The sequence below is a fragment of the Neovison vison genome, chromosome 7, assembly GCF_020171115.1.
Source record: "Neovison vison isolate M4711 chromosome 7, ASM_NN_V1, whole genome shotgun sequence".
Lineage (NCBI taxonomy): Eukaryota > Metazoa > Chordata > Mammalia > Carnivora > Mustelidae > Neogale > Neogale vison.
The window spans coordinates 13302401-13317958 of record NC_058097.1 but is presented as its reverse complement, the minus strand read 5'-3'; positions in this window follow the sequence as shown (position 1 = coordinate 13317958).

Here is a 15558-nt window from a genome sequence, read left to right as displayed (position 1 = left end):
ATGTTTCTTTGTATAGAATCAGGACCCTCTGGAGGCTCTAGAAAGGACCCCAGGTGCTGACCTGGCCCGCTCATCTCCTGGCAGTCAGGGCCCAGGCAGTGGGCCCATCTGGGTTGCCCTCAGGAGGGCAGCTGCTCTCTCTGTGGGGGCTGCAGCACGGGCTGGTGGGGGCGGAGCGGGCTGGCTCTCAGCATCTCCTCATTCACTAATTCCCAGGCCCGGCTCCGGGCTGTAGCCTGCCCTGCCTTCCTGACCACGTCACTGGGAATCCCCTCAGAGGCAGGCCACAGGATGGGGCATGTGGGGAGTGGTTCTAGGCTGGAAGAGAGCGCAGTGGGACACTTCCTGGAACCTTCAGCTCCGGCTGGGATCGCTGATGGTCTGAGACAGGAGCCAGAAGGCCGGGCCAAGCCTAGCCCAGCTGGTGCCGGAGGGTGACAGAGGAGGAGGTTCAGAAGGAAGAGGGGGAGTAGGGAAAACGGAATGTGGTTTTCCAGGAGCTGCAGAGCTAGTTAGTGAGGTCTGGGCCTCCAGGGTCACCTGTTTCTAGTGGATGCCAATGGCACCCTGCCAAGGTCCTTCTAGCAAAGGGACATCATTCTCTAGCCGCTGTGAGTATTGACTGCTAGGACATTGTTCTCTGGAGAATTGCCACCTCGTCCAGAGATGCTCCCCACAACCCCGCGTGGGCTGACCACGGCCAGTGACTGATGGGTACATGGTGCCATGGGCCGGCCCCTTGCCTTGAGAGAGAGAGAACCCCGTGGTACCATTGTGCTCCAGAACTCCCTGTGGGATCTGGCCATGACCAGACCAGCTGAACCTGCACCTTTGCCTGGCTTTTCCCCTTGCCCCATCCCGCTTCCCTGCTTCTGCCAGGTTCCTCCTGGGGTCCCTCCCCATTCACGCAGTAACTCACCAGCATAAGAATCCCTGTCCCGGGCTCTGCTTTCCGATCAGACCTAAGACATAGCCTCAGACTAAAATCTCTCTTGCCACTTGCTGAGAAGCCCAGCTCCGCCGTCAGGACACTGGTTTCCCACGGTGTCTAGAAATGTGCGTTTTCACGTGAGGGCAAGGTAGTTTCCAAAATCTCGGTGTGTCAGCGGCTCTGACACAAAGCTCTAGCAACTCCGCTCATCAGATTCCTGAACTTGGACCAAGACTTTAGCTTCTCAGAGTTTCTCTTTCTGCGTCTGAGGCATTGGGGTCATTGACACAATCTTGCGGGGGGGGCTGCGAGGTAGGCAGAGCCGGGGAGCCAGGGACAAAGAATCTTGCTCGGAGTCAGAGAGATCTGCCCCGCTGCGTGCACTTGGGTGTGTGGTTAATGTTTCTAGGCTCTGTTTTCTAATCCATAAGACGAGGATAATACGAGTAGTGAAATCACAGGTTCCTGAGGGCACTAAGGATACGTACAGCACTTAATACAAAGCCTGGCCCCTTAGTAAACATGAGCCAGAGGAGGATTCTATGGGGCCTGCTCAGACTAAGTACTCAATACAGAGTGAATGTTGTTCTGAGTAAGAGGTATATGTCTACACTTAGTTGGTAATAATAATAATAATAATCTTAAGTAATTTGGGAGAGGTACCTAAAAGGTGACCCAGGAGTGTGGCGTATTGGACCCTTGGGGCCTGATGTGCGCGGTGAGCGCTTATAGCTGGCCAGCGCAAACCCCGGGACCAGGGGTTTATCATCCTGCCATCTCCTCCACACCCGAGAGCCATTCCCCAGGGATCAGGCGCCAAGCACGCAGAACAAGGAGCCGCCTTCTTCTCTAGGTCTGGAGGAGGGGAAGCAAGGGTGGCAAACAGGGAAGGGTGACCAAGGGCTTGTCCTTGCAGAGAGGATGGTTTGGTGGGAAGGGCGTGAGTTCTGCTGCTCGGGTGAAGCTGGGGTCAGTGACGTGTGGTTCCCGGGTGCATCCAGCCGCCTCCTGTGTCTGTGTGGCCTGCAAGCGAGAGACGGCCTTTTCCATTTGTAAGGGCTTCAAAAGAACGAAGTGGAAAATGATATTTTTATAAGAGATTTTTTTTTTTTTTAAGATTTCATCCATTTATTTGACAGACCGAGATCACAAGCAGGCAGAGAGAGGAGGATGCAGGCTCCCCGCTGAGCAGAGAGCCCTCTATGGGGCTCGATCACAGGACCCTGGGATCACGACCCGAGCCAAGGGCAGAGGCTTTATCCCACTGAGCCACCCAGGTGCCCTGGAAAATGATATTTTTAATGATAATGATATGAAATTCCCATTTCGTTGTCTGTAACTGTCTTACGGAGACCCAGCCATGCTGTCTGTGGCGGCTTACATGGGGCAATGGCAGAATGGAGAGAGCTCCCAGCTGAGACCCGATGATCTGCAAAGCTGAAAACATTTGCTCTCTGGCCCTTTCCGGGACAAGGTGGCCAGGCCCTGACGTAGAGCGTCGGGCTGATCAAGAAAGGTCAGAAAGTAAGAAAAGCAAAAAGCACGTTGCTTCTCCCCTGCTCACATTTTGGTTTTCCTCTGCCTCCCCGCTTTAATAACCTTTCCCTTGCAATGCTCGGTCCTTTCTTAATGCCTGGCTGAGGCCAAGGGATGAATCTGTTGAATAAACTCGCACTAAGGTGTCGGTGACCTAATGCATGTCACCCTTCTTCTCCCGGGAGGCTGGACTCAGGGAATAAATCTTTGCGTGGTGGAATTTGGGGAAACGTGGACTGTGTCCTTGTGTGCGCACGTGTGTTTGTGCGTGCGTGAGAGAGACAGGAGAGGAGACTTATCCCAGAGAGTGGAAGCTGCTGAGTCCTGGCCCAAAGGAAAAGGCCAAATAGATTTTTTGGGAACAAACCGGGGAATGAGCGGGAGGAGCTCACTTTAGCAGCTCCTGGAACCTCGGAAGACAAGTTAGATCAGGTGTTTCCTCTTCTGATGTGAGTTCTAAAGCTGCCCAGGGCAGGCTCCTTTGATGGCCAGAGAAGCTGGGAGTCCGAGAACAAGGTGGGACGTTGGAGGTACTTCCCTCTCCTGATGCTCTGCCCAGAAATTCGACCCCCTCCCCATGGTGTGGCCAGAGGACAGGTGATAGCTGGCTTTGTGCCTTTGTTGGCCTCAACACTCGCCTCTGCCGGCCTTTGGTGCGCCTTGGTGCCGCAGTGCACCTTTGTCCTTCCCTTCTCCCTGCTGCCTGGATCTGAAGGGCAGTCCCAGTGGGAGAGCCGGGAGGTTCAGCGTGCCCGCTGCTGCTCCTCGGCTGTCCCGCAGGCTGTGGCTTCGGCCTCTGACTTCAGGCTCTCATTGGCTGGATGGCTGCCGTGGGGTTCTGCCCAGCCTGCCTCCCCCCTGCTGTTAATTCTGCAGGTTGCCCTTCCTTACCAGAACCAGGGTGAGCTTTCTGAAATGCCAGCTGTTATGGGCTGGATTGTGTCCCCTGCCCCCCAACTCCTATGTTGAAGTCCTAACCCGCAGTACCGCAGGTATGACTGTGTTTGGGGATAGGCCCCTTACAGAGGTCATTAAGTAATAATGAGGCTGTAGGGGTGAGCCCTAATCCAATCTGGTGTCCCAAGAAGAGGATATTTGAACCGACAGAGAGATACTAGGGGTACACATAGAGTGAGAGGGTCTCCGCCTGCAAGCCCGAGTCAGGCGTCCCAGGGAAACGGCCCTGCTGACACCTTGATCTTGGACTTCCAGCCTCTAGATTGCATGAAAATAAATTTCTGTTGTTGACACAATACAGCTACGGGAGCCCTTAGAAGACAGATGCCAGCTTACCTCTCTGTCTAAAATCCTTGACTCTCTATCACGTGCCATGCCTTGGGTTGGAAAGCTCCTTCCCCAACCTGGCAAATCCCTCCTACCCTCTCGATTCCTTCCCAGTGCACCTCCTCTTCTGGCCTCCTTGAGGGGAATGCCAGGTGGGGCTGTGAGGGCCGTTCCATGCTGGATTCCCCAGCAGCCAGTCCGGGTGCTCCTGATGGATGAATCCCGAGCCTCATGGATCCCTGTGGCCCCAGGGCTCCACTCACCGTCGGACCTGTGGCACGCGTGGCTCCTCTTGGTGAGTGCACTGTTGGAGGTCAGTGCTGGGCTGAGACCTCATCTGCATGATCTCATTTACCTTCCAGCCCTAAAGTGGACGTCCTACACTTTCTGTCTCCTTATTCTGCGGCGAGGAGTAAATATAATGAACCTGAAATGTTTGGCACAATGACATGGGCGTGTGACAGCTTCTATGGGCTTTGCTTCCACCAGCTCACACCTGCTCCCTTCTTCAGCCCCTCCGACCCCCCACCCCCCGCTCACCCCGAGCTGCTTCACCTGCAAGGGGACAGGAAGTGCTTATATGGGGTCAGGCAGAGGCCAAGACTTTATTCAGTGTCACACCCCTGCTTGGCCTCCTTCCCTCTCTGTCCTGCTCCCTCACCCCTTTCCTGGTTCCTCCTGTGGCAGCATTTCCTTGGTAAATCACTTGTCTCAAGTGATTTGAAACACACAGATAAATCACAAATCCTTGTCTCAAGCTCTGCTTGTGGGAGAGTCGGATGTAAGACGGGGTTGGCAAACTTTTCCTGCAAAGGGCCCGATAATAAGGACTTCATAAATATTGAGGCTGTGTGGGCCAGATAGTCTCTGTCCTAACTACCCAACTCTGCTGTTGTAGCAGGGAAGCAGCCATAGACCATATGTGAATGAACATACATGACTGTGTCCCAATAAAACTTTATTGACAGAAAGAGGAGGGGGGCTGAATGGAGTCCAGGGGTGTCATGGTTTGCTGATCTTTGGCTGAAGACAACAGCCCTAGAAGCTTGGTGCTCTGTCCCATCCTTACAGGTGAGAACACTTGAGGTATAGAGAAGCTGAGTAGCCGGTCCAAGGTCACGTGTGGGTCATGTACAGGCAGGGCCTGCGGACTGGTTCTGAATCCTGTATGCTGAACTGGTCCCTGCAGTTAGAGGTCTAGTAAGCAGAAGGCTCCAGGTGTCCAGCAGGGAGGTAAGAGAAAGGAGTGGCAGGGGAGAAAGTCCTCGTTGACTTATCTCCCTTCCAGCTCCAGAAGGAAGACTGGCCAGTGTGTACTTGGGGTGGGTTGGCAGGGATGCATGTCCCCTAAAGTCCTAGGTGTTCGCCACTGATTTTCGGTCTGTTCGCTTGCCTCCCTAAAGCTCTGGGTGGACTGAGAAGGACTCCTGGAATCCTTTGCAAAACCTACGTGTTGGAACGATTTTAAAAATAGCACCGGGCCCTTTGACAAGATGAGCGTTAATTACCCTGAAGCTCCCGGGCCCCAGCAGTGTGCGGCACCGCAGAGGCTCAGAGGGAGGCTGTCCGTATGCCCCGAATTTTCCAGCTCAGGCCAGGGAGCTGCTTCACTGTCAGGGTCTCCAACCTGAATGTGATTCTTGCAGGGAAGTGGCAGAACCCTGCTTTCTTGGGCTGAGCTTTCTGGCCAGCCGTGTGTGTGTGTGAACTTTTTTTTTTTAGTAAAAATAATATATATTCATTGTAGTAAATGCTGCTAAATCAAAAAGAGAAAACCCACCTGCAATCCCATGCCCGGGTTAGTGATTTATTAATACTTTGGCTTAATTCCTCCCAGTCTTTTGTTTATGCTTATCTCTAGATATTATTATTACAAAAATGGGATCCTTCTGTGCCTATAGCTTAGAGTCAATGGCATATTTTGACCATGGCATTGTGTACCCTTCTACAGTGTCTTTTGAAATGACCATGTGTGCTATACTATTTGTGTCTAGACCTTAACTTTTCTACTTACCAGTTCACTATTATTAGGGGAAAAGCATCAACTCCAGTCTTTTTTTTTTTTTTAAGATTTTTATTTATTTATTTGACAGACAGAGATCACAAGTAAGCAGAGGGAGAGATGGGGAAGCAGGCTCCCTGCTGAGCAGAGAGCCCGAATAGGGGCTCAATCCCAGGACTCTGAGATCATGACCTGAGCCACAGGCAGAGGCTTAATCCACTGAGCCACCCAGGCGCCCCAATTCCAGTCATTTTACTGTTATTTTCTTTGAAGATTTTATTCATCCACTTGAGAGAGAGAGAGAAAGAGAAAAAACGAGTAAGGGGAGGGGCAGAAGGAGAGAGAGAAGCAGGCTCCCCACTGAGCAGGGAGCCTGATGTGGGCTCTATCCCAGGACCCCAGGATCATGACCTGAGCCAAAGGCAGCGCTTAAGTCATTTACTGTCATAAACAGAGCAGCTAAGTCTTTGTTTGAGTCCTTGATGATCCCCTTACGTTTTTAGGTGTGGAATGGCTGAGGCTTGAGGGAGCCATTGGGGCAGTTGAATCCTCATCGATCTGTTATAAATGATCTGCAGCCTCTTGACAAGACATTCTGAGGGGGCAATTAGGGGCACAGGTTCTAAAGCTTGAGCAGCTGGGTTTGAATCCCTGCTCTGTCTAAAAAACGTTTGGGACCCTGGGCACATGACTTAACTTCCGTTTCTTTATCTGTAATGTTGGAATGACAGTACTGTCCAACTTTGTGCTCCTAGGATAACCACGTGACTCTCTGCCACTGCTCTGGCAGGGTTCCCCCCTACTTTTCCCTTGGTTCTGCTCCCCCAGCCTCACCGAGGGAATGTGCGAGTGGCATGTCTACCACAGGGCCTTTGCACTTGCTGTGTGGCCATGGTGCCCCCCTCTCTCATTTCTCTGCTCCCTTTGCAAGGACACTGTCCCTCCTTCCCCAAACACAGCATCACCTCTCAGTGAATCCCTCCCTGAGCTGTTTGATTTTTTTTTTTAAAGATTTTATTTATTTATCAGAGAGAGAGGGAGAGAGAGCGAGCACAGGCAGACAGAATGGCAGGCAGAGGCAGAGGGAGAAGCAGGCTCCCCGCCGAGCAAGGTGCCCGATGTGGGACTAGATCCCAGGACGCCGGGATCATGACCTGAGCCGAAGGCAGCTGCTTAACCAACTGAGCCACCCAGGCGTCCCCTGAGCTGTTTGATTTTGAAGAGCAGCCAGGCGGCTGGAAGCCCAGGGAAGAACTGAGGGCCCTTCCTAGTCCTGAGCCCCCTCTCTTTTGGGCTCCATTTCTCTTCTCACTCACACTCAATCTCTGCTGCAGTGGCCTGGAATTGCTTGCTGCCCTGAATGCTCTCCCTGCCTGCTCCCCTCCTCAATGCTTTTAGTGCTGTTCTCTCTGCAGGGGGGTCTTTCCCTCCCCGCCACCCTCCCGCACCGCATCCCACTACCCCTTGCCCATCATTTCAGGGCTCTGCTCAGGTCTCTGAGAAGTGCCCCCGATCCCTGCCCCCCACCCCAGCCTCATGAGTCTGCAGCCCCCATGCTTCTCTCCACATTGCTTTTCTCACACCGTGTTTTCTTACTGGCTTCTCCAACACAACCGTCCTGGTAGACATGGGGACAGTGCAGCCCTCACTGTTGTGTCCTCCGTGCCTTGCCTGACACAAAGAAGGTGCTCGTATTGTCGGGTGAATGAATTGATAATGAGGAAATAAGGCACCCAAAAATGTCGGGGGTGGGGGGGAATGGCTTCTGGGTGGGACACCTGCTTGTGGTAACGGGGGGAAGTGGTGCCAGGGCCTGGGGTCTTGGGGCCAGGGCCTGGAGTCTTGGGTTCTGTCTCGGGCCAGGCACTTCCACAGTGTTTTGGATAAAGCATCCTTATGTGTCTGGGGGAGTGACATTCTCTGCTTGGTGTCCCAGCTCTGTCAGATTCAAATGCTTTAGCCAGTTTCTATAAATGTGAACATTTCAATTGGGCAGCAGCTGCCATGGTAACGGGCTGAATCTTAGAACTTGGGGACTGGGAGCAGACCAGAGACCAGATAACTTTCAAGAGGCCCTTTTTGAATTGTGCTGGTGTGTGGAAGCTCACAAAGGAGATCTGCCTTTGCCCAAGCGCTCCCCGATGCTGATACTCAGTGCTTCCCTCTCTCTGGAAAGGGACCTTCAGGGGTTTCACCAACCATATTTGTGCTATCATCAGCTTATCCTCTTGGACCCCAGGTGGTCTGGGGCTCAGATGAGGTAGGCTGAGATTTTTCTTGGGACGCTGAGGTGGTAGGACTGGGAAGGGGCATAGTAAAGCAGGGAGAGGAAGGTCACTCTCACCTTTAATATTCTGCTCTGGTCAAACTTGGAAGTGACAATCCAGGCTCACTGGCACATCCTCCTCTTGGAGCTTTCTCAAGTGGTAGGACATTGTTTTTGAAACATTAACTAGTATTATTTTCCTCATGGCATTTTTTTCTTCCCATTCAGACTGTACTGCCATGTGGTCAGTATTTTGCAACACATATGACTGTGCATATGCATACAGTTGTTCAGGTTGTGGACCGTGTAAGTCCATCCAGGCTGTGTGCATGAGGCTCCCTGAATTGTACAGTGTGCTTTCCCTGGGAAGGGAGGTAACAAAAGAAAAGGGGGATGCTTCAGGGATTTTGCATTCAGAAGTCTTGGCCTTGGGGGAACAAAATGATCTCTAAGTATAGATGAAAGGATGAGAGAATGGTGGATAACCAAGAATAAGGATTCTTCAGCCCCAGAGGTATCAGAGGGAGAAGAGAGGTAGTGGTTCATTGAGAAGAGGACCCTGAACTCTGCAACTTGGGCCAAGTCTGGGTCAGGGGATGGGGGGCGTGTATGGCAAAAACCCCACAAGTCAGCTGAATCTGGGAGTCTCTGAGACCTGTGCCCCATTTCCCAGATGGTGTTCCAGAAAAGAAATTGCTGCATGGTAGATCCAGGCCTCAAAAGGTGAGGATGATTTCAGTGCTGTGGGCACAGCTTCAGGGCCAGCCATGAGAGACGAACGATCCTGGGGCAGGATACGCCATGATTGAGCAGACTTCTCTGTGGACCAGCAATCAGGGAGGATGGCTTGGTGGCTGAATCAGGGGGCCCAGGTGGGGGGGATTGCTAGAATCAGATGTCCCTCCACCACCACTCCTCAATGGTCTTGGAAATCCAGGTGCAAGTATGTGGGGAAATGGGACTGGCGATCCTCAGTTTGGCCCAGATTTAGTGTCTATTCTACAGCAGATGAGGAGTGAGAGTAGAGATTAAGTTGAAGTAAAGACAAAAAAAGTCTAAATTACATAGAATTTTTTTTCTCCAAGTAGGAAGAAAAGAAGAAGCAGGAGGAAGAGGAGAAGGAAGAGGAGGGGCTATTCCATAGATAATCCCAAGTTAAAGCAATCTCAGGTTGTCCTCAAAGAGAGAAGTCTGGGCCTCCAGGGAACACAGCCATGTCTCTCTGACCCAAAGGTCGCAGTGCCTACCAGGCAGAGAGACATATGACTGGTGACCTAGACAGAGATTCAGGAATCACAGCAGTGAATTGGATAATCTATTTAGAGGCAGCTGGCTGAGCTGGCCTGGTGGACGAGCCACTGGGAGCCTGGCATAGGCAGAGAGACCTGGGGAGCAAGGGGTGGTGTGCCCCGGGCCTTGTAAAGCAAACAAATCCCATTTTTAAAGGTGGTATAGCCTTCCTTAGAAGGGATCACTGGGAATGTATCCACCAATACTCTTTATGAAAGTAACATAGTCTTAATAAGATGTTATTAAGTAACATGGCAAAAAATCGTAATGTGTGGAAGGAGCCAAATATAACAGAATATAGTCTCTAATATTTCATTTATATCGAACTCAAAAAGAACAGAATTAAACTATGTTGTTTGGAGATACATGATTAGGTGGTGATTTTAAGAAAAAAGAAGGATGTGAGGAGAATGGGCATCTTTTTTTTTTTTTTTAAAGATTATATTTATTTGAGACAGAGAGAGTGTACACAGTCAGGGGGCAGTGGGCAGACGGAGAAGCAGGCTCCCCGCTGAGCAGGGAGCCTGACACGGGGCTTAATCCCAGGACCCCGGGGTTATGACCAGAGCCGAAGGCCGGTGCTTAATCGACTGAGCCACCCAGGTGCCCCAGAGAATGGGTATCTTTAGGGGGGAAGGAGGGAGCTAGGGTCAGAAAGGACACAGGTGGGGCTTCTGGGGTCCAATCCAGGTGGCGGTCATGTGGGTGTTTGTCCTCCAGTTTACGAAGCTGCAAATTGATGTTGTATGTGGGCCCTCTAAATGTGTCCTGTTTCACGATATGGAAATAGAAACCATATACTTTGCCCATAGGAAATTAGGAAAATAGGAAGAAGTACAAAATGGAAAGAGAAAAGTCACCTATGAGCACTCTACCTAGAAGCTGACATTTTGGCGTGAATCCTTTTGGAAGGAGTGGAGCTCGGTAGTTAAGGAGAACACTCTGGAGTTAAACTGACCCAACAGTGTTCAGACCTTGGCCTTGCCACGTACTAAACGTGAGAACTTGGACAAGTGATGCAAGTTCTCAGCTGCCAAGTAAGGGATCCTGACAATACCTGTCTAGGAGTGTTGTCACTGTGTGTTGGAGTGTTGGAATTAAATAATGCACAAGGAGCACCCCGAATGTAATAAATGTTCAATCAGTGTTAGCTATTTTTAGTTCATTCCAATCGTTTTTAAAGCATACGTATATGTATATCTAATTTGTATATTATGTGCATATATATGTAATCTATATATTGTCTGAAATTGTGATCACAGTTCTTAGTAGTTCTGACTTGAGACAATTAAAAAAAAGCAGTGATCCCTTATGGAAGTCTTTAGAGGGACAGTTTGATACATTAAAGCCTGAATAATCTGACACAACCTCCAAAGCTGTCTGTAACCTGCACGGCTCCATCATTCTCCAAAGGCTGAGTATCTGCCCGTACCTTTCCTTACACGCCCCCTTTGTCTGGCATCCCTTCTCTTTTTTTGCTGGTTGAAATTGGACTCATCTTTTGGGACCTAACGCAAGTGCTTTGCATGAAACCCTCCTTCATCCTATGAACTGGGGCAGAAGAGATTAGTCCTCTACCTGGACATATCCTGCGGTAGGGAGGGTGGGGGAGTGGAGAAGCCCACCTCTTCTTCTACCTCCAAGGAACAGGTGGAGTGTTAGTGTTTACCTACGAGGGTGATGGACAGGTCCCCAGATTGCTTCCTGCTGATTTGAAAGTCACAGGAAAAAAGTCTCAGGTCAAGGTTCAGGGTGGGAATAATCTCCATAGATGCTAGGACCTTAGCAGAATTTTAAACAGTTCAAGCTACTCTGATTCCTTCCCTTCATTTCAAAGCTGAAAAAGATCACAGACTTGAACACAGGAGACTTTTTCTCATGTTGAAGAAATCTGGAGGCGGGTGGCTGGACCTCATACTGGAGACTCCACAGTGCCATGAGGCCAGCTGTCCTCTCTCTGCTTTGCCATTTCCAGGGCACAGCCATCGTTAAGTCACCACAGGGCGTAAAATGACTGCCAGTGCACCAGCCATTACATATCTGGGCCAGGCTGTAGGGCCAGGATGTAAAGGGACATAAAAGGGGGGCTTATCTTCATTTTAAAAGAGTCTTTCCAGTAGTCTCATTTGACACTTCTGTTTATATCTCACTGGCCAGAACTTAGTCACTTGGCTGTAGCTAAACTCAAAGGAGTCTGGGAAGTATCGCCACTGAAACACAACTGGCATGTCATTATAAAGAAGGAAGGTGAGAATGGTTTGCTAGGAGAAGCTCCCAGCAGCCTCTGCCTCTGCAGGGGGCTCTCCCAACAGGCAGTGTTAGCGGCATGGCTCTCACCTGTGAGGGGAGTTGGCACTGAACAGGCATTTCTTGGGGGGACAATGGGCTAAGGTAGGGCACATGAATGTCCCAATCACATAGAAAGGCCCTGGGGTCCTAGAAAGTCACTGTCCTGTGTGGCAGTGGTTCCCTCGGGCTTCCTACAGCTTCTTGCTCTGGTGTGTTCTTCTTTTGACCCCTCCTCAAAGGACATCCTCCCAAACCTCAGGTCTGAGGTACGCTAACGTGATTTCCAGAAACTTCCAGAGTTTGTTGTTTGTTTTTTACTACTCTGTACTTCTCAAATTCTTCCACACACGGGTCTACTTTATTCTCACCAAAACCTCACTTTGTAGTAACAGCTGCAGTTTCGGGGGAAATCCCGAGCACTTCTATATGCTGCATTCTCACAGTGACCGAGGGGCCAGGGCTGCTGGGAGCCCATTTTTCAGATGAAGATGTGGAGGCTCTGAGAGGAAAACTGGCTTGTGTGCGGTCACAGAGGATGTGGTTGCTGTTTGAACCTGGTTCTGTCTGATTCTGAAACCCCTGCTCCTTAACCATAAGACTAGGTTAGCTCTTATTCTTATTTCATAGTTGAGAAAAAGAAACCCAAAGGAGGTTAAAGTGGTTTGTAAAAGCTTGTAAACCAAGCAGGTGGATAGGCCTCTCACTGCTGAGTTGCATGGTCCCATTGCTCTGGACCTGGGAGCATCACCCAGGCCATGCGGACTGATACGGTCCAGAATTACCCTGAGGATCCCTGCCGCCTCCTCACCATTTCCAAACCAGGCAAATCGAGACCAAAGGGGTGTCTGGGGGAGGCCGCAGACGGACTAGGAGGGAGCGATAAGCATCTTCTGAATTGTGAGCCAAACCTCTTTGATCTGGAAGTCCATGGGAGGAAATTAGTTAGACCCCCACCGAAGCCTTTCCCCGCCATGGCGTCTGTGCGGTAGTTCTTGAACTTGCTGTGGTCGCCAGGCCTGCAGCGTTGTGACACACTCAGGATGGGCCCTGCTGCTGCCCGTGTGGAAAAGCAGCCATCAGATGAGCTTTCCTTCTGTCAGCACTAAACAGGAGGGTTTTTTGTTTGTTTTGTTTTTGTTTTTTGCTGGTTCCGGCCCATGCCATGACCTTGACTTCTCTTTCCCGCTATTTGGCAGGCATTGTCCCAGAGTCCAAGCTGTAAGAAGAAGGCCCAGATTTAAGAGACCTTTATAGAAAATGCCAGCTAGACCCTAGCAAACCGTCCTGGAGATCCCACAGGGGACACCTTGGAGCTCTTTCAGGTCTTCCCAGCTTCTTTCAAGGGCTGAGCACTGTGGCCACCCAAGCATTTGGGGTGCGTGTGCCACTAGTTTGTCCTGTTAATAGCTCTAAGGTTTTCTCTGGCCTCCTTAATGGTTTCAGGAGCACCCGGGATCAGCATGCCCAAAGCTGGAAGGGAACGCTACAGTCACCTTGTCCACTCCTGGATCTCCAGGCTGAACCAGACCTCCTGGGAATATTTACCAGTTGAAAATAATTCAGCAGGTGGTCCTATGCCCTGCATCAGTGCCTGACATCTTAGGTACTCAGTGAATGAACACGGAATGAATGAATATAGGAATCAGTGGCCTCTGTAACTAATGACTTTTGAGCCAGGAAGTTCTTCAGGGAATGCTGAGAACTCGTGTTTACTCATTAGTTGTATGGCACCCAAGACAAGTGTGAGCTCTGGAAACTAGTGTCTCAGTAGAAAGAGGGAACAATAACAGTGATTACATCTTAAGACCTTGCTATTTGCTAAATGCTATATACGAATCATCTTTTTAAATACTCACAAAAACCCTTCAAGGTAAACATTATCCTCCTTTTAAATATTAGGAAACTGAGGGCCAGGGAGGTCAAGTCACTTAGCCAAGGTCAAACACCTAGTGGGTGCCAGATCCAAGATCCAAATCAGGTTTTTCTGGTATGGTCTTAGCCAATGTACTTAAAAGAAAATCTTTGGGCTCTGAAGCTAATACTAAAAAAATCTTTGGGGGAAATTCTCACTTGTCTTTCCTTCATTTGCTTCTTTCCTCTTCAGAGAAAGTCTTTCAAGAAATGGGTAGAGTGTGGGCTGATAACCCTTTGTGTGGTTGGACAATGGAGCCACTATATGTCTCCTGAACCCCATTGATAAGGAAGTAGTCTCTGATAACTTTGAGGTTCTCCATATATTTCTCTTCTCAAATGGGGCCTAAGATCTTTTCATTTATCCATCCATCCACCCATCCATCCACCCATGTATCATAGAATATACTGATGCTCTGAATATGTTCTATGCTCGGGATACAATAAAAAATAAAAAGGACACAGTGAATCCCTGCCCTCATGAAACTTACTGTCTCCTCTCCGAGTACCTTTGGACAAAGAAGACCAATTCTATGATGGGCAGTGAGAGTGACCTTATACTATCCTCTGGTCTCTGTAGGTAATAGAAGGAAGACAAAGTAGTAGGGTATAATACAATAGAGTCAAGCGGGGGATTCTGGTAAACTAGAAAGCTCATGGCCCACCTAAAGCAGATAGCCAGTCCTGAATTCCAGCTGAGTGTGGTCCTGCGACGCAGTGTGGTTAGATATTTGGATTTTGTCAAAAGAAGCTGGATATTTACATATTTTCGTATGTGAGAGCTCCCACTTTTAAGATGTGGACAATTCTTTCTAGTAAATCTTCCCGTCTCCCCCACCGCCTCCGTCCCTCTCCATATACATTCTCTGCCCCTCCCCCACCCCACCATGAGTCTGATCAATCTATGGGCTGTTGGTTTGCAATTTTTGCTTTATAGCCACTGAGTAGATTACTTAAGAGTGGAAATCCGCATTAGAGAGATACTAGTTCATCTTTGCTACTTTTTGATCTTTTTCAAAATTCAAGCTTGGCACTTTAGCTGTACAACAATTATCCGTTAAGAATAATTTCTCCGAAGCTTGCCTCTGGCTAGTAAGATTAGTGAGGTGTCCCTAGAGGGTGCAGGCATGAACGTGCATTTAGCTGTGTGTGTATTACTATGATTGTGAAAGCCACCTTATTTAAGGTGGTTTAAGGAAAACTCTTTGATCTTTCAGAGCCCACTTTGAAAGCAAGAGTAAGAGCAGAGGGAGAGGACAATTCAGCTGAGAACCTAGAACTGGGACACAGACAGTCTTTGCTGTCTAGGTCACTGAATCACGCCCAGCCCGAGGCAAAACTGTCCAAAACGTGTAAGCATCAACAGCTGCCCGGTGGACCGTGTGTGAGGGACTCGGGATCTCAATTTGCTACGATATTTGGGTTTTCTGTTTCACTTCGAGGCTGTGCTTAGGTGCCACCCTTGAGAACAAAGACGCGCACATCGCCAGCCAGCGCTGTCATTCCCTGCTCAGTGGCCATAGGGACGGAGGGAGAAGGGGGATGGGCTGCGGTGTTCAGTGAGCCCAAGGAGAAGCCACGCTCCAAGGAGCGATCTTGAATTTAGGTTATTTGCCTGCTGTGCACTTTCCTCAATGTCAGGCGCTCTTATGTCGCCGTGATGATTCTTACCACATCTCGGAACAGCCTCTGCTCTCGTTTACACAGTTCAGAGCAGTCGACCCATATTTTTTTTGCTTAAATAATTTATTCTATAAGGAAAATTTATCTCACCACCATTAGGCCAAAGCCATTGTTGCTTGGCATACATAGAAGGTGATGATAAGGTTTGCTACAGTTTTATAAAGGCTTATCTGCACGTTTTGCATTTTGCACGCCCTTTGTGGGATGCGTGAGGTCTGAGTCCTTCTGTGTGGAGAGGAGCGGATGCCGAGCTGGGGGTCATACATAGCTAATGGGCTAGGGACACGGTTCTCATGTATCTCTTTCTGGGAAGCTGTTAGTTCGCCAGTGCATTCACTGGCTTGACGTTCATTAGATCCCTCCTCT